The sequence below is a fragment of the Stegodyphus dumicola genome, chromosome 5, assembly GCF_044657685.1.
Source record: "Stegodyphus dumicola isolate Sdum_Otavi_A_Nest chromosome 5, ASM4465768v1".
NCBI classification, from domain to species: Eukaryota; Metazoa; Arthropoda; class Arachnida; order Araneae; family Eresidae; genus Stegodyphus; species Stegodyphus dumicola.
In genome coordinates, this window is record NC_140772.1 from 219,405,991 (window position 1) to 219,426,539 (window position 20,549).

At 34.4% G+C, this 20,549-nt stretch overlaps 1 protein-coding gene and 1 pseudogene across 1 annotated transcript in view; both read right to left on the reverse strand.

Moving 5' to 3' along the window:
* The window catches only part of LOC118194816 (small ribosomal subunit protein uS5m-like), a 98,738-nt gene that overhangs the window by 31,676 nt on the left and 46,513 nt on the right, over positions 1-20,549 (reverse strand). The gene's annotated exons all lie outside the window — the stretch shown is intronic.
* LOC146997413 (uncharacterized) lies at positions 9,765-19,234 on the reverse strand (annotated as a pseudogene).

The following is a 20,549-nucleotide window of genomic DNA, read 5'->3' on the forward strand; positions in this document are numbered from 1 at the left end:
ATGATTTTTAATGAGTATTCGGGTTTTGCTAGTAACTTCATTTGGAAATCGCGCTTAAACTAGGTTAGTTGGTTATTTGAACATAGAAAGAATGTGGGAGCTATTTGGTTAAGATGCTTTCATAGAGAACCTTTGTAAAGAGAACCTAGAAAACTACGAAAACCAACCATGCAAAACCCTGGGTTAGACTTCGCAACAAACAGTTAGTATTTAACAATCTTCAAATGCTAGGCAACTGGTGAGGATCCAATTAAATCTCCAATTTAATATTTTATTTGTAAATATTTAAAATATTGTTGTATACTTAGACATAAAAAGCAGAACTACCAAGCCGTAGTGCAAATGAATATTCATTTTCTTTTGCAATAATTGTATTCACTTAATATTCTTGGAATGTGAGCTAAAGATGGAACGTTCTCGGAAGATTAAAGAAGTGTTTAAATCCAGTGATATAAGGTTTGTCTTAGAAGCTCAGGATCAAAACGATTCTGCAATTGCCCCATTAGTTGACTTGTAAGACTTTTAATCTTACGTTTTCAGTCAGACAACGTATTCCAAATGTTTTGTATTGCATGATAATGCATCTTTTCATTATTCAATAACCAGTCGGAGAACCTCTTGTGTTCCGAAAATAAGTATGTGTACTCAATCGTCCTGCATGTTTTTCAAATTTGTCTTCTTGTGATTTTTTTTCTTTCCCAAAAACTAAAGTTGCCTCTCAAAGGAAAGTTTTTTGATATTGAAGAGACAAAAGGAGTATGACATCTACTTTTAGAGGCATATCAAAAACAGATCTCTACAAGCCTTCTCTTCCATTACACGTTGTGCAGTCAGACAAAAAGATAATGGCGTAAATTCTATAATCTATTTTTATTACACTCTGATTACTTTACTAACATACAGTGGATATATACTAAATCTTTTACATCAGCTTAAGTAATTCGGAATTTTTGACGGAATTGTTGTCGGAACTAGGACTTAGAAGATAGGTCATATTGAATATTTCGATAATCCAATAAATTGAAGGTCGAAGTTTCAATATTTTATTTTCGGAGGGAGGGGAATTTTTTTCAGTTTTGTTCCATTATCCTAAGTATATTTGCTTTGATTCTTTATTTTTTCTATAAAAGCGGAAATATTACGCATGGTATACATATAACGCATAGCTTCAATTAAAATTTAGTAATATACAGGGTGTTTATAATTAAAGTTCCACATTGAAACGGTCATAAAACAAAAACTACTGGATCAAATGTTATCAAACCTGGTAATCATGTAAAAGAGATCATAGGAATTTATTTTCCGCAAAAAAAGGGAAGTTCCAAACCTCACCACCAGGGGGAAAATGGCGCTGTATGCAATATTTTTAAACGAAACATGGGTCGGAATCTAACTTAACCTTTTGTTACACGGGTTTAATATGTTGCATACCCTTAAGAAATTTTGAAGTAAGAAAATTACCATTTAAAGGCGTTAAATTCGATAAACGTCGAGTGCGCCATCTGTGTAAGTGAGAAGTTCGTCCGTGAAAACCACGAATTAGCGATTAGAAAATGTGAGATCGCAAATCACTCGCACAAGTGCGTACAATCTGGAAATCGTTTTCTTACAGATCGCTAATTTGTAATTTTTGAAGCCTGAATTCGGCCCTAAAACATGAAGATACTGATTCAAAACACTTTCAATCGATTTGGGCAAAAAAAATCCCTCATGTTATCTATCTAGTTCCATTGCAATCTCCTACTGCATTCGATTGCATACGGTGTGGAATGACAGCTAGTTATATAACTGAACCATTTTTCTCTGAAGAACAGTCGACAGCTGGACTACTGTGATTGCAGCTCATTTAGAGTCAATGTTAAAATGTTTCGTGATACATGAACTGCAGTAACGTGGCATTTTAGATACTACGATTTTTATGCACGGCTGGGCCCCACCTCACGTGTGTCGCACAGTTACTTAGGCAACATTTCACGAATGAACGTCTTATACGCCAACACTTCCCCTCTTCCCACCAGACCTCAACCCCTGTGACTTTTAGCTATGGGGTTTTCTCAAAAACACTGTCTATGGTGATAATCTAAACAATTTGGCAGAAATGAAAAATGTTAAACACTGACATGTCCGTAACATTCCTCCCGATATGCTAAGAGCTGCTGTTGAGAATGCAGTAACAGGATTTAACTTGCTTTCGGAAAATGCTAGACGCTACATTGAACATGCTTTGTAACACGTTTCGGAAAATATTAAACACGTTTTAAACAGATGTTTTCGTGTCTTATTTCATTTAAGAATCTTGTATACAGCGTCATTTTCCCCCTGGTGATGAGTTTTTTTAACTATTTTTTTCCTCGCTGAAAATAAATTCTCATAACCTCCTTTACATGATTCCCAAGTTTGATAACATTTGGTACGGTAGTTTTCCTTTTATGACCATTTCAAACTGGAACTTTAATTATAACCACCATGTAAATTAAACTTTAAAAATTTTACAGTTTGGTTCAAGTCTCAGCTTTAAAAATATATATATAAATATTATCTTTTATATTAATCCTCTTAGAAAGAACGTTTTAAGAAGCTAATTTTTCTCTCGCGTTATATTTTGTATAAAAAAACATGATCTTTAATATGATTTAGATTGTTTCAGCCGATATAAGAATCGGGTTACTCGGTGGTACAGAATTAACCCTGCTGGACTGTTTTATTTCTTTGTCATTTAGCAAAAATCTTTTAATTAAAATATTTATCCTTTGGACTTCGCTTTTTTTTATTTATAGTTAAAATGACTAGAAAATGAAAAGCTGTCTTCAGCTGAAACGCAATTCATGTAATTGATATTTTAAAAAATTGACAAGAAAGCAAAATTTATGGAAGTCTAGCAATCGAAAAATCTTAATTTTTTTGTGTGTGCACTGAAAGTAACTGTAGAAGGAAAGAAGAAAATTAGGGAGAAAAGTAAGCAAAAATTTGCAGGGAAATTTGGCTCTCAGACATACCAAGATGTTTCAAAAAGTTGGACGCTTTTGAAGATACTTTCAGGATACTTCAATGAATTTAGGTGTTCAAAGAAAAAACACTTGGATGTGTACACCAGCAAATACCATTAATTGAGCTTGTGGTTAACAGAAAAGACAATATGGTTTAGACTATATGGTTGTATAAATTTAAATTACGTTATAGAACATCATATCGTATCATAAATGGAGAATCCCATGATTTTCTCATTCGAATTATTTGAAGATTCAGGAGTTTATCCAGTGATGTATGTGGATGTCACCTAAAGATGTTTTTTTTTTTCCCTCCTGATGAAACAGCGGCCGAGCGATAAAGTCACTAAACGCTGGTAGTTCTGTCCGAGGTCCGAATCCCGCGAACGGGCTGGCTGCTTGGGCATTTTCGTGGTTTTTCCCATGTGCAACGTGTATGCCACCCAGTTCCCCTTAGAAAGTCCTCCACGAAGGCATCCCTCCCCTTAGGCAGATAACCCTAGTGTGCTTTGTCATAATAAAATAAACCAAAACCTTCTGATGAAACCAGTCTTTCCTTTCATCTCATACCTTCAAAATGTTTAGCCTCTAAAGACTGATAAAAGCTCTGACCAAATATTGATGAAATGGATTGAATTGAATTATTAAGTTACGTCAAAGCAGGGCTATCTGCCTAAAAGGAAGGATGCCTTTGTGAAGAACTTTCTAAGGGAAATCAGCTGGCATACACGGTACACATGAGAAAATCCACGAAAACGCCCATGCAACCAGCCTGTTTACCGGGATTCGAACCCCGGAGTGAACTATCAGTGTTCAGCGACTTTACCGCTCGGCCGTTTGTGGGCCTTTATGAAATGGAAGGCGATAACTTTATTTAAAATGATTGTCAGAAATATCAAGATATTTCGAAAATTGGATATTTTTTAATATACTTGCGGAATGCCTAAAGAAAAAGAGCAAGAATAAAGTAGAATGAAGAAAAAGAGCAAGAATAAAGTAGAATGCCTGAAGAAAAAGAGAAGAAAAAATACATTTTACGGTAAAATTTAGTATTTGTATTTTTTTTTTAAATTAAAACTTTTTAATCTTATGATATTTGATTTTTACGATTTCAAAAATAAAATATTTGACTAAAATATGAATAACATTTAAGAAGCCAAATGTAGGATAAAATTGTGTAAAGCAATGGGCACAATGATAAAACTGTTTAAAGCAATGTATGCAAGTCATCCTAAGTTAAAATGTCGCAATCCTAAGTTAAATGTCTCTCTTATTTATATATATCTTTTCTGAACGGAACATTGAAAGGCCTGTTAACTGTGCTTTACTGTATTTTCTCTTTTAATATATGCAGTTTTCAAACGCATCGTAGTCTGGGTTACAAAGTATTCCTCCGAAAGAGACGTAATTCAAATAAATAAAATCAAGTTCTGGAAAATTTATATTAATAAATATATTTAAAATGCTCAATTCGAAGGAATAAATAGAAAATTTAAAACAATTATCTGAAGAGACAATGCAACACAAACAATTAAAATAAAAGTTAAGAATTTAAAAATTACCTAAAATAATAACTATGACAAAAAATATATATATAGAAAACTATTTGAAAAAAAATAAATGCTGCAACTTTATTTACGCAGTTCCAATAGGTAAGTAGAAATTTTTAAAATAGTTATTCGAAAAAAAAAAAAAAAAAAAAACCATGCAACTTAAACAATTAAAATGAAATTCGAAAAAGAAAAAATTACTTAAAATAATAAGTTATAATTAAAAATATAATATAAAGAATATCATTTGGAAAAAAGGAACGATGGTGACTTTTTTTCCGCTCGCAGGAAAGGAAACTAGGTTGCCATATATTAAGAAGTTCGCCAAGTGAACTATCCTTGGCGCAAACTGACAAAAAAGTGCCAACATAAATTTGTGAATTTCTCCGTAAATTTCGCTCCAAATTTTACAAAATTTCATATTTAGGCGTAATTTGAGTCGTAGAATCGAAATATGTAAAAAAATTGGTATGTTATTTCAGAAAAAGTCCGATTTTGTGTCAAAATACCTATGTTAGAATAGTGCTATATATAAAACTAATATATATCCTAAGTCGCGCTTTCGAGACATGAAGAACGCAATTTGAATTTTGTCAATCGGCCCAGTAGATCGGGAGATATAGGACTGTCCCTTTTTTTTTTTGAGCAGTGTACCTGCAACATCTGATACAACTGGAGTACCCAAATTATCATCATCGAATTGCTCTTCATCTGTTAGATCATCCACATCCGGAGGCATCGATATAATATCTACTTTTATTTCTTCAGAAAAAAGATAAGCAGTCGCCTCTTCTAAGCTTTTAAATATTTTATTTCTACTCATTTTTCAAGATTTATTTATAGTTTTTCTGCAACAAAAGTAACAAACACTTAAAAAATAAATCTGAATACTGCATAAAAACTATACCCAAACGCCCAGTGTCCTCAAACGAGGACGGATATGTTTTCCTGTTTATTACGGATATATTTACAACAATAAATATTAACAAACATGCTAATGACACAATATGGGCTATCTAGATTATATTTATAACAAATTGAAAGAATTTACCTCATAAATCCAGTGCCATACAGTGGAACATAAAATAAACAACGCGATTACCAAAAAACGGGTAAATTATACTTTATCTTTCCCGCGCAATTTTACTTAGTTCCAAAATAATTGCACATCTCCCATTGTATGGTGGTGTCATCTATCGGACCAAATTGTACATATACAAAATTTTTTTAATTTAATGCAGGTAATAACAATTTTTTACAGCGTCCTCAAATGAGGACACTGGGCGCTAATGGGTTAAGGAGAATAGTCACATCCCTTTTTTTTGGTAAAATATTTATTTACAAGAAAGAGATTTATGCAGATATTCTGGATGCTGCATTCCGCTGCGAAAATGTGCCGGATTTGCTGGTAGGCAGTGGTACAAAAACGTCTAAGGGTTAATCCCATTTTGTTTTATACGAGAACAGGAAGGTAATTTCTTTCGTTCGGCATGCACTACACATGTGCATGTGAGTCTCTCGATTCCCGAGTTTACTCAAAAACCACAGTTGCTGGAAACTTTCTTTGTCTTTCTAAAAGACAATCTAATTGGAACTGCGAAAACTGGCTCTAAGCCAGCCACCTGAAGGATGCTAACACGATACATATTTTGGCAAAAAAATGAATCGTTCCCAACACTGGTGCAAAAATTGATTTTTTTAGGATCATCATATGAAGTTACCTGACTTTTCCAGATTTTGACTAAAATATTTAAATTTCTTGACTTTTCTGGTCAATTTTTGAATTCCCCAACTTCTCCTGGTTTTCCAGGTAGCGTGGCAACACTGGAACAATCTCAAATTAGACTCAGCTGCATGAGTATAGAATGTTTGCTTTGAAAGTCCTTTCAAGAATTTATTTTTCCTTTTAAATTTATATATACGCAATAATTTTGATGCATAGTCGTGAAAGTAGAGTGGCAAGATGAGACGAAGATGACGAAATTGGATTCCGACAAATCCCAAATCTTTATTTTCCCGCATATCCAATTAATTTGGGAGACATTTATTCAATCATAATTAAATATGATAAACTGCTACGTACATTGGTTTTTTAAAGAAATGACGTAGGCATTTAAGAAGCGAAGCAGCGCGGAGATGTTAGCAACGTAGAAGCTAGCAAAAGAATGACGTAATTAATTCACCAGCAGTATACTCTGATGTATAAGTACAGCTAACCTGTGATTGGTTAATTTTAGTTGCCCATTTTAAGTAGTGTTATATAACATGGAAGGATCTTGAATTTGGGAGAACAGATCAATTTAAGGGGAGAGCACCAAATCCAGAATAGTTAATTTTGAGGTTGCTAATTATTTTTAAAGCAGCCATTCTATTTTGTTATATCTTACATATATATAAACAAACATAACAATAGGCTAAAAATTAAAAAGAAAATTTTTAAACCCATCCTGCGCTATAGCTACTGGATTGAAGTAAAATAAACTTAAAGTATCCAAAGTTAAAAGTAAATTGGAGTCAAAGCAAGGTGATTCCTCAAAAATATTAATAACTGCATCCTTGTAAAGGAGTTAAACATAAAATCAAAACATTTCAAAATAAAAATGATCATAGTAATACAAAACTTGAGACCTAAACATGCAAAAAGGGAAAATATGTACAAGATAATAAAAATATAAAAATTAATCTCCCTTTATTGAAACTTTAATTCATCTCAATATTATTTCCATGCAAAATGCTGTTGAACAATTAATTATAGATAAAAGAGTAATAAATTTTGAACTAAAACCACAGACATGAAAGAAATCAAATTTGAAGCCAGTCTTTTAAATTAATGTCTTGTTCTTCCAACAGTTAATTACAACTTTTCTTATTTTGGGGGGGGGGAGTTCTCAGTTAATAATAATTCTTTTTATACATATAACTTAAGTTTTTCTCTGTTTTGTAAATTATTATGTTTTAATTTGAATTTTAATACTGCTAAACTATATATAAATTACTTTTGCTTTATTAGACAAATTGAATTTAAATTTTAATTTAAATTTGTATTTATGTACTATTATTTCATATAAAAGGAAAGTGGCTGTGTAGAGCAGGAATTCAGAATTTTCGGATGAACTATTATAATTAAATAATTTAAGATGGTTTATCAGCTAATTTTGGATGAACAGAAACACAGTGGTTTTACTGCTAAGTGGAGTTCACTTAAATGTGATCTACCTCCATTCAGAAACGCTTAATCAGATTTTCATTGTACTCCTTTTCAATTTCTACATGTTTATGTTGTTTTGGGAATTTTTTGTGATTTACAAACACTGAGCTGATGATTTTTATTTACATATTTTAGGATTATACTGGTTTTAAATTTTATTTCTTTCATGTCTTTATGGTTTTAGTTCAAAATTTCTTATTTTTTTGTCTCTCTCTCTTGTGTATATATTTATACACATACACGTATACAGTCAAAAGTCTTTAATCTGGACGTCCATAATCTGGAATCATCTATAATTCAGACTTCAATGCTACAATCTTTCTGCGCATGCGTCAACGCATAATGCGTCAATGCATAATGCGTTAACGCATGTGCATACTACCTTTACGCATGCGCATATGCGTCTACGCATGCACGTTTAATGTATAACGGACATAAGCTAAGCTAAAATTATCTATTTCAGTTAATGCTGCAGATTGCATTGTTCCTTAATCTTCTAATTGGATAGGGCTTATTACTTTTTGCAGACTGTTAGAGCAATTTTATACAAGTAAGCTTAACTTTCGATTATGTCAAAAAGAATTTCCGATTTTGGAGCTATCAAAGGATCTACAAAGCGAAAGCATGTTTTGATGTCCATCAAACAAAAAGTGGAATTGCTGCAAAAAATGGATAAAGGCATATCCTTTGATTCTCTAATCATTCCGAAATATGTTTATCAATTTCACACTGCTCTGCAGGGGGGTGGGGACGACACGGTGCGCAATGAACTGGAAGTTGATTTATCAGCACTATCCTTATCTTCAGAGCAGATGTTTTTATATTATTCGGCTTATAATTAATTCATTACTAAATGTAGTATTTCATCTCGATGTACTCCGTCTTTGATATGATTTAAATCAAATACCTCGTCATTATAAATATCACGAATACCCATCAAATAGTTTTCTGGTTGCAATTTTCTAATTTCGACTATGCGTAATGCATGCTTTATGCATGCGCACGTTGAAAGAAATGTTTAATAAAGTAAACAAATAAATATAAAGCTTTTTTTTTGTAAATTTTGATACCCTTTAGATCATAATTGCTCTTTATTTCATAAATTACTGTTTCATATTTTTAATTTTATAATTTCTGCATGCCATCTTACCAGATTTAAACTGATGATCTATAATCCGGATTCGCCGAAGTCCCGACGAGTCCGGATTAAAGACTTTTCACTGTATATGTATATAAGAAAACGAATTAACTACAATCTTAAGAGCATTAAAATCTGCAGTCCAGATTAATAGCATATGACATATTGTTATGAAATTTGTATTATTTAGCTATTTTTAGCAGAATTTGCAATTAAAATTGTTTTATATTCCCGTGCAATGCAGCATGAGACTTATTCGAAGAGAAAGCTATGCCAGAAAAATTAAAATACAGGAGCAAGCGCATTTAACATTTTTATTAAATATATATCTTGTAATTGTACTCTTGCTATTAAAAAAAACTGAGAATTTTCTAGTGCATTTAAAAAGCTTATAAGAGCTGGAGGAAAACATCTCAATTCAGTTGTTTAGAAAACTATTGTTGTTTACTGTAGCGAATTCATGGCGAGATCGGATTAGCTTTCTCTACGTTTTTCTGTTTTGAACCAAGTTCTGTTGAACATTTTAGTAGTTTAAAATATAACTGTGAGACACTGCGATATTATACGAATATCTCTAAGGAAATTTAAGCCTTTTGTTTTTATTTGTTGTGATAAGAATAAATTTTATTCACTTTTTGTCGGACTTGTGCATTAAATTTATTATGAACCCGTATGCACACAACACTTTTTGGCGTCATGAGTGGGATTTTGAATAATAATTACAAGAACAATACATACTTGCCAACCTATGACACTCAATAATAAGGAGATTTTTCACAATGTTAAAAAGACTTTTTAAATGATAAAAATATAGTTTTTAATAATGAATTAACTTTAAATAGTTACTAAGTCTTAAATGCAAGCAAAAAAATACCTTAAACATAAAAAACATTTTTATTACTTTCATCGTAAAAAAAAAAAAAAAAAAAAAAGGCACTTTAATCAGTTTTCATACAAATGTTATAGACATTGGCAGATTTTGCTCTCATTAAGAAAGAAACTTCATAATTTTGTTCATAGCAATTGCCACGTAGGCCTGCTTTCGCTAATAAAAGTTTTTCTAATGTGTCATCACTAATATTAGATCTAAATTTAGTCCTCGTTTTCGCAACAACACTGAAAATCCTCTCACACTCTGCATTACTATGGGGATCTGTCAAGATGGCCAACATAATTCTAGAGAGTTCACTATATTTTAAAATTCCATCAGCACCTTTCAGTTTTCTAATTAATCTCCACTGGGTGTCAATTCTAGCTGATTTTATAACTTCGTCCAAGTTTTCTAATTGTAAACTGCAAAATTGCGACTGCAATATTTATCAGTGGCAACATCAATATCATCATCTTTCATGACAAAATGAAGTAACACAGGAAATCTATTCAAAAAGTACCTTATATAAAAAAAAGATGCATTTGCTAGAGCAGAAACATCAGCAACTTTAGCATGCAAAATCACTTCATCGTTGAGTGGAAATTTATGTAGTGTGTAATCACATACTCGACAGAAGTAACTTCTAACATGAAGATAAAACTTATTTTTGTCTTCTTCTGAAAGTTCTTCCACTACTTTTGTAGTTGCAGCTCCTATTACCAAATCTTCATCTTCCTTCTGATTTTCTGTTTCACCATAAATCACATCATATATAGAATTACAAGACAAAACACAGACTGGTTTTACAAACTTTGATAAAATGTCTTTAAACAGATCATAAATCATTGATTGCAAAACATGAATTAATGGAATTCTGCTTTGTAGAATTCTGTTCAGAACATCGAATGATGGCAAAATGAATTGTAAAAAAAAAAAGCAAAAAGCTTTGTTAAGGTCCGAAGAAAAAAACATAAATATTCGTTCTTCACAAGATAAACTTACAGTAATCGGAAAATGTTTCGTGTGTTGAGCAATTTTTCCTTTTATTTTGAGAGAAATTTGTATCAGCTTTACGCTTATATTTTGCAGTATTATTTTGAGAACTGCCAGTTGAATTGCTGAATGATGCAGAAATTACAAAAAATCAAAATTTTTCTCATTTCAGTATTATGCAGCTGTTGGAACTGTTTCAATTTTTCCTTTCTTTTAGAACTCCTTTCACGATAATAATAAATATCAACAATGTGTTCATCCACATTTAATGGTAAAGAAGCTGCCCCTTTTTCAGCTGCTAAATTTAAGAGGTGACAGGTGCACCTCATAATCTGCAAATCTGAATTTGCCTTTCTTAAGATGCCTGCAACACCAGCCTTCAAGCCTACCATTACTGGTGCATTATCGGCACCAAGCGCTAAGCAATTATCCAGAGGGACTGCATTTTATTTTAAAGTTTTAATAATTAGCTGTGCTATATTAAAGCCTGTCGAATGTCCTTCTAAAGTGGGGACAGAAAGTAAACTGCACTCAATTTCTGAAGACTCTGGATTAAAAAAAGAACAACAATTGGATACAATTTTGAATCAGTATTATTGCTTCCATCTGTAGAGAGGTAGAACGGAGCTGTTTTAATACAATCAATAACTGAAGATTTTTTTTTTCAAACCCATTTCTTTAACAATTGCACCTGTTTTGATCCTTGCACTTGAGTATTTTCTTAGCGGTTTCACTATCGGGAAGTATTTTTCTAAATAAAGCTGCAGCATGATCCGATGCATTCAGTGGCAGGTTGTGCTCCAGTAAAAAGGCAGAGAACAGACATTCTGCATTAATAACTTTTTGGTCCTTTGTTTTCAAAGAAAATTAAATTTTTCGTTTTGTAATAATTTGCAGATTATAATAAATTTTCATTGTATAACAGTTTTTACCTTTAACAGATACTGCAAGCAAAGTAATTTAAGTAAAAAAAAAAACTTTTCTGAAATCAGAAGATGGGAAATTGCTTCATGCAGTCATTCTTTAACAGTAAAAGCTTAACTAACGAGCATACTCGGAAACTGCCGAATATCTGAAAATTCCGCGTAACTAGTAAAAGAGAAAAGGGGGTAGATTGTAGCAATTCTTTAGATTTATCAGCTGAATAATGTTTTTGACATTTTGACATGTGCATCATATGAAAAATAGTCCAATGCATACTTGCCAACCCAGGACACTCAAAAATCAGATTTTTTTAAGAAATCGGGATATTTTTCACAATGTTGAAAAGACTTTTTAAATGATAAAAATATAGTTTTTAATAACGAATTAACTTTAAACAGTTACTAATTCTTAAATGCAAGAAACACAAAAATACCTTACACATAAAAAACATTTTTCCTTGCACCGTTTAAGAAAGAAAAGAAAAGGGGGAAAAAAAAAGACACTTTAATTAGTTTTCATACAAATGTTATGAACAGTGGCATATTTTGCTTTCATTAAGAAAGAAACTTCATAATTTTGTTCATAGCAATTGCCACGTAGGTCTGCTTCCGCTAATAAAAGTTTCTCTAATGTGTCATCACTAATATTAGATCTAAATTTAGTCCTCGTTTTCGCAACAACACTGAAAATCCTCTCACACTCTGCACTACTATGGGGAACTATGTTCTTAAACATTATAAACTTATGTATTACTATGGGTCAAGATGGCCAACATAATTCTAGACAGTTCACTATATTTTAAAATTCCATCAGCACCTTTCAGTTTTCTAATTAATCTCCACTGGGTGTCAATTCTAGCTGATTTTATAACTTCGTCCAAGTTTTCTAATTGTAAACTGCAAAATTGCGACTGCAATATTTATCAGTGGCAACATCAATATCATCATCTTTCATGACAAAATGAAGTAACACAGGAAATCTGTCCAAAAAGTACTTTATGAGAAAAAGATGCATTTGCTAGAGCAGAAACATCAGCAACACTTTAACGCAAAATCACTTCATTGTTGACTGGAAATTTATGTAGTATGTAATCGCATACTCGACAGAAGTAACTTCTAACATAAAGATAAAACTTATTTTTGTCTTCTTCTGAAAGTTCTACTACTTTTGCATTCTTTAAAGACAGCCAGCGTGTACACACGTTTTAAAATTTTTCTCATTTGAGTATTATGCAGCTGTTGGAACTATTTCAATTTTTTCCTTCCTTTTAGAATTTTAAAGATAACAATGAATATCAACAATGTGTTCATCCACATTTATTGGTAAAGAAGCTGCCCCTTTTTCAGCTGCTAAATTTAAGAGGTGACAGGTGCACCTCATAATCTGCAAATCTGAATTTTCCTTTTTTATGATGCCTGCAACACCAGTCTTCAAGCCTACCATTACTGGTGCATTATCGGTACCAAGTGCAAAGCAATTATCCAGAGGGACTGAATTTTTTAAGAAAGTTTTAATAATTAGCTATGCTATATTAAAGCCTGTCGAATGTCCTTCTAAAGTGGGAACAGAAAGTAAACTGCACTCAGTTTCTGAAGACTCTGGATTAAAAAAAGAACAACAATTGGATACAATTTTGAATCAGTATTATTGCTTCCATCTGTAGAGAGGTAGAACGGAGCTGTTTTAATACAATCAATAACTGAAGATTTTTTTTTTCAAACCCATTTCTTTAACAATTGCACCTGTTTTGATCCTTGCACTTGAGTATTTTCTTAGCGATTTCACTATCGAGAAACATTTTTCTAAATAAAGCTGCAGCGTGATCCGATGCATTCAGTGGCAGGTTGTGCTCCAGTAAAAAGGCAGAGAACAGACATTCTGCATTAATCACTTTTTGGTTTTTTGTTTCCGAAGAAAAATTTAATTTTTTGTTTTTTTAAAACAACTCATGTTGTCCTTGTGTTTTTGTGTACGCACATATTTGAGAGCATCTGCCCTTTCACCAAGTGAAATCGAAAAATCGCAACGACAGATGGTACACCTCGCAAATTTATTACATTTCCTTGAAGAAATAATGGAAGGAAAGTCAACTGTGTACGATTTTTGAAACATGCACGAGTATTTCACCTTTCTCACAGACATATCAAAAGACGATAATTTCTAAAACTATTTCCTAAAGGCACATGTACTCACACAACTCAGGACAAGATGAACGAAATAGCGAAAGAACATCCAAAGAACGGCCAATGGCCTTGAGCTTGCTTTGTGCTCATTGGCTAATATATGCCAGATGATTTGCAGTGGAGCTCGATTCCCATTGGACAACTGGAGAACGAAGTTTCTGGATACGTATGCTGTCGATCACAAAGTAGAAATTCTCATCTGATTCGCAAGGTTTCATTTTAGATATAATCTAGAGAAAATTCAGTTGCTTTCAGACGTCCAAAATCACTTTTTTTTTTTGTTCATATAACGAAGTATTAAGCCAAGTTCCATAAAAATCGTGAGAAATATTAAGAATAAGAAAAAGTCAGGAGAAATATATTGTAAATCGGGTTGGCGGGAGAGTGGTCGAAAATCGGGAGTCTCCCGCCTAAATCGGGAGAGTTGGCAACTCTGACAATAGAAGAACAATTCAGGCAATCGATGACTGCATTTGCTGCATTCCAAGAAAAGATGGAAGGGGCCATCAAAATGAAGGAGAGATGAAAGCGGGACAGGAATCCATTATTAAAGAAAAGATGGAAGCGGTTCAAGAAAGATGAGAACTGGCGAAGAATCAGTTAAAACGAAGATGAAAGCCACACAAGAAAAAGATTGAAACAAGTAAAAAAAGAAATGAAAAGAGAAATTACCTGCATAATAGAAAATAATTTTGAGGCTATAGACGGAAGAACTGACATGGTTGAAAATAAAGTTGGACATATAGAAGAGAGAGTTTCTGCCATGGAACAACAAATTGATGACAGGGTTAGTGTGGTCGCGAAAGAAGTTGATACCTTAAAGAAATACGTAGCTTCGGTAGGGAGCAATTCTGATGGTTTCTAATTTTTACTGATGCCAGCTCATTCATCTCTGAAGTTACCCACGTATGATGCGAGGACTTCCTAGCAAGTATATAAGACACAATTTTTTATAGTTCCAGATGCAGATGGATGGAATTCCCAAGCTAAGGCCTGTTATTTTGCTGCTGCTTTGAGAGCAGATGTAGCAGATATTCTTCAAACTCTCCCAGAAAACCAAAGCCTAGATTTTGAAGCTTTATCTGGCTCAATGGAGCTACACTTTAGGAAGAAATGTTTCAAAGACAAAGTAGAGAAAGAAAGTAGGCTTCAATTAAAATTCTGTCAACAGAAGGCCACGGAAACACTCCAGGAGCTCGCCATGGTTCAGAGTGCCCGACAGAAACACGGGAAATCCTGTCGCTGCAATATTTCATCGACGGCATCCGGGATCCTGAAATAAAGAAAGCACTGCGAAAGGCAGCTCTGGTGTACGCCATGAAATTTGAGCCAGCCCACCAAGCAACTCGTAGAGACCGACACCCAATTAGAGCTGTGCAGGTCCAAGAGCCAGTGGATCAAATGGCTGCTCGCCTAGATAATCTAACAAGACAAGTCAATGAGAATGGCAGAATAAGAGTATGTGCTGAAGGGCACAGAAAGAAACTGCAGAACCTCCCAGGGGCATGGATGTTAAGACCACTCCTTGCAAGAAGGAGGGAAATTAATTAGCAGCCATCTCGCGGGGCGGAGCTTGGCAGATAATCAAAAGCCCCAATTTAAAACGCTTCAGATTTCTGCAGTAAGTGGCCGCAGTAAGGGACTTTTCATCATGGGACATATCAATGGGGTTCCTTGCAATATGACCATCGATACAGGAGCCAATGTTACCATTATTCGAAAACATGTGGCTTAACAATTGAATGGCAAACTCACCTGCATCCTGCCCTGCATCATCCTCCAGACTGTCCGGTGATAAGATCGACATTGAGAGGAAATTAGACGTCAACATCAATTTTGGAAGTGCTGAAGGTGTGTGCATGTATCATGAAAAGGTGTCAGCAGTTAAAGCCTGGAAACGTCCTGAAAATGTCCATCAGCAGAGAAGCTTCCTAGGGCTTTGCACCTACTATAGGAGAAATATGAAGGACTTTTCTTCTATCATAAGACCTCTTCACAAACTGACAGAGAGCAAGCAAAAGTTGTTGTGGACAAAAGAATGCAAGGATGCATTTAACAACTTAAAGGAAACTTTAACATTTGCTCCAATCCTGACATATCCTCAGCTCAACAGACAATTTATTCTCGACACGGACATGAGCAATGAAAGTGTCAGTGCTGTTTTGTCCCAAGAAATAGATGGCCAAGAACGTGTAATTGCTTACTGGAGCAAGTGCCTGCTAAACCAGAGAGGAATTCCTGTATCACCAGGAAAGAGTTGCTCGCTATAGTCAAAGCCGTAGAATATCTCCATCATTATCTACATGGCAGAAAATTTCTGCTTCGCATTGATCATGCATCATTGGCCTGGCTTTTGAATTTCAAAAATCCCGAGGGTCAAATAGCCAGGTGGATATGCAGACTCCATGAATATGACATCACTATCCGTCATGAGAAGGGATCATCACATGGAAACGCTCACACCCTGTCTAGAAACCTGCCGATATTGTTCCAGGGTCGAAGCGAAATACGAGCTGCTCAGTCTGGTCGTAAGACAAATTACAACATCAACATCGGCTAATGGAGACCTGTGGAGTGATGATGAAGTCAGGAAGGCCAAGCTAGAAGACTGTGACATTAAACCCACAATTGATTTAATGGAGTCATCAAACAGAAAAACCTACCTGGCAGGACAATACTATCTATAGTCCTACAAGAAAACAATACTGGGAACTCTGGGATTCGCTCTATATTCGAAACGGCATCTTGTACCGGAAATTCGAATCAGATGATGGAAAGACATTCCGATGGCAGTTGCTACTCCCAAGATCCAGAATGTCCTTAATTAACTACATAACAGCCCTACAGGAAGTCACTTCAGAATAATGAAGACCTTGAAGAGAGTTTGTGATCGCTTCTACTGGAATAATGCAAAAGGATGATGTGGAAAGTGGTGCTGATCCTGCGATGCCTGCGCAGGTTGGAAAGGACTGAAGAAATGCAGCTGAGGCAAGCTGCAACGTTTCAAATGTAGGAGCACCTTTTGAACATATTGCCTTTGACACCTTGGGACCTCGACAACAAACTGCTGATGGCAACAAATACATCCTAATTGCATACCTGCCAACCTCTAAAGATAAAAATTCAGAAGAACACGAAGAATTAATATCATGCTTTGATATTAAAAAAATAACAATTTATACAAATAGAAAAAAGAAAATTGTACTTACATTAGTAAATCTCAATTAAGTAGTAACTAAAAAATTTATTAGGAAACATAAAACAAGAACTTAATGTTACACAAAAAAATTATTGCAATGAATTTAGAGTGCATTTTTTGGCTTTAACCAAAAATTCTTTGTAAAATTTCCTGTCATAACAATTAGTTTCCTGATAACATTTAGCAATTAAAATGTTTTCTAGAGTTTTTGGTGAAATTGAAGAACGAAACATAGTTTTGTTTTTCTTCACAACACTGAAGACTCTCTCGCACTCAGCATTACTGTGTGGAATTACGAGAATAGCACATAAAACTCTTGCTAGTCTATCATATTTTGGCGTTCCATCAGCTCTTTTTATTTTTTTAAGGTACCAACGAGGACATCAAGTCTATCTTCTCCAAAACTGGCAAAGTCTTCAAACTGTGCAGCAGAAAACTGGTTCTGTAGTTCATCTAAAGCATCATTATGGCATTCATTTTCTTTAATTGTTAACAAAAATGGAAATTTATCAATAAAAAAACGAATCTTTTCAAAAGATTAATTTTCAATTTGTTTCAAATTTGCCACTTCAGCATTTAAAAGAACTTCATTTTGCAAAGGAAACTTCCTTACAATGTAATCACAGGCTGAGAAAAAGTACTTTCTAACACATTGAAAAAATTATTTTTTCTCATGATCTTTCAAAGAATTTACAAGTTCCCTGGTTTGATTTTCAATTATAAGATCATTGTCATCCTTTTGATTTGCCAAACTATTATAGGCAACACGAATCAACACACTGTTTTTCACAATGGACGGTTTTACAAACTTAGTATAAAGTTCTTTCAAAAGATCATTAACAATTTGGATAAGAAGGGGAGATTTTGGCGAAGCTGATTGTAGAAGGGTATTTACACTTTCAAAAATCTTAATCGTACTTAACACAAAACTGCAATATGCTTTGTTCAAGACTGTTTCTTCTTCCCTTCAACTTCTTTAACAAAGTTGACCTTTGAGGAGTCTTCTAAGCATTTTCTTTTTAAAGGGTTTGATTCTGTGTGTTGGCTTTTCCCTTTTAAAGCATTTTGATTAGAAGCAAAGTTGGTTTTCGGAATCTTATATGCCGACAAATTTGATGGGATCCGTGGTTTCGTTTTGGTCTCTTCGTGGAAATATTTTAGCAATGCATCCCACTGTTCAATAAACCTTCCTAGCGCTCTGCCTAAGGATAACCATCTCATACATACATGTTTCGGAATTTTTCTCGTTTCACCAGAGCACAGTTTTTGGAAATTCTTTAGGTTTTCTTTCCTTTTTACACTTTTTCCAGATAGAAAAACACATCAATCAGAAGCTGGTCAATATTTAACGGTAAAGCAGGCATTTAATGGTAATGGCAGCTTTTTCTGCTGCCAAATTAATTAAGTGGCATGGGCATCCAATAACAATTAATTCATTTTGTTCTTTTTTGAGGAAAGAGGCTATAACTTTTTTGTCACCCACCATGACATGAGCATTATCTGCACCAAATGAAATGCAGTTTGATATTGGGATGTTAAGTTGTTTAAACTCATTAATTACCATGGAGGCAATATTTTCCCCCGTAGCATCTCCATTTAACAATGGAAGACGCAAAAGATGAGTTCATTAGAGACAAATATGTGACAACGATGGGGTAAAGCTTCCAATCGCTGTCGTTGCTGCCATCGATTGACACCGAAAATGCTGAATTCTGGAGTGCAGCTATCGTTTTACTTTGTGCATCGCAAGCAATTTCGTTCACAATAGAAGATGTTTTCGTGCAAGCACTAGCATATTTCTGAGCAATTTTGGAGTCGAGAAACATCCGTTTGAAAAGTTGACCGGCGTGATTGGCAGCGCTTAGCGTCACGTTGTGTTCGATGAGGAATGCAGTAAACAAACACTCTGCCAAAATGACATCGGCATCCGAATTTGTAGCCGAATTTGAAAAAAAATCATCCCCTTTCTTTGACGTTGTCGAAGCCGAAGCATTAACTTCATGCTTTTTTAGACTTAACATGCTTCACAATGTCGCTTCTTTCACCGTGACTTATTATGAAGTCACACACACACATGTTGCAAAATGCATAGTTATTTCCTTTAAAGGATTATTTAATTGTTGGAAATTCGGCTTTGTAGGCAGGCCGAAAATATTGAGAATACGGTTTTTTTGAACTCATTTGAAATGAGTGACATTTCGTAACAACGACGTATTAAGAAAATTCTTAGCACGTGAGGAAAAAAAAAAAGAAAAAAGAAAAAAACAGAATGCGACAATCCACGCTCGCTGAGTAATTCCCTTGCTGCTGAAGCGAACACACACACAAAAAAAAAAATAAATAAAAAAAAAAATAAATAAATAAAAATAAATAATAATAATAATCTGGCACCCACAAAGAAAAGAATGGGAGAAACAAGTTCAGCGCATTGGATTGGCTGGTTAAGCGGCGAGTTGGGAGAAACCGTAGGTTACTGGATTCGAAGTAGTCGGTAGTTGGCGGTAAAACACGATGCAAGCGGCGAAAAATTCTAAAATTTCGACAAAAATCACTAAAAACACTTGAAAAAGGAAAAAAATCGTAAAAAATGGATTATGATCGTAAAATCGTAAAGCCAAACGCATTTTCGTAAAAATTACGAAAAATTCGTAAAAGTTGGCAGGTATGTAATTGTCATTGATTATTTCACCAAGTGGCCTATTCCTGATCAAGAGGCCGTCACCGTAACAGAGCTCATGATACAGCACTGGATTTCCAAGTTCGAAGGTCTCTTCAGTTACATTCTGATCAGGGAAGGAATTTTACCTCAGCTGTTATCAAAGAACTCTGCAAGCTGCTCGGCATTGACAAAACCCAAATGATGCCCTTATATCCTCAGTCGGACGGCATGCTAGAGAGCATTAATCAAATCATCCTTAAGCAGCTCTCATTGGTTTCCAGAAACCAATAAGACTGGCACAAGAAGTTACAACTGATTTACTGGCTTACTGCAGTGCTGTCCACGAGACTACTAGCTATCTCTATCTCGGATGCTCTTCGGTTGTGACTTTCGTCTGGCTTGTGATCTTCTGTTTGGTTGCTCTCCGGATGTGCCTTCATCACCTGAGGAATACATTCTTCAGGCCCGGTTTGAAAGTGATGCACAATTTTGAACGAGAGCGAGTCAACTTGGCGACAGAGAAGATGAAGATCTGATACGATAGAACAGCTACTGGACATTAACTCAACGAAGGAAACAAGGTGTGGTTATGGAATCCGACTCGATGGAAAGGATTCTGTCCTAAACTACACTCACATTGGGATGGTCTGTACACAGTCCTAAACAGGCTGAACGACGTCATGGTTCAGATTCCGTAAGTCTTCGAACTCTAAACCTAAAATCGTTCATTACGACAGGTCAGCTCATTACTATGGCCATAGTACGTAGCATATAAAATTGTAAATAGTATAAGACAATGGTCCTTTTTATTTCTAAATTTGTAAAATTTATACACTC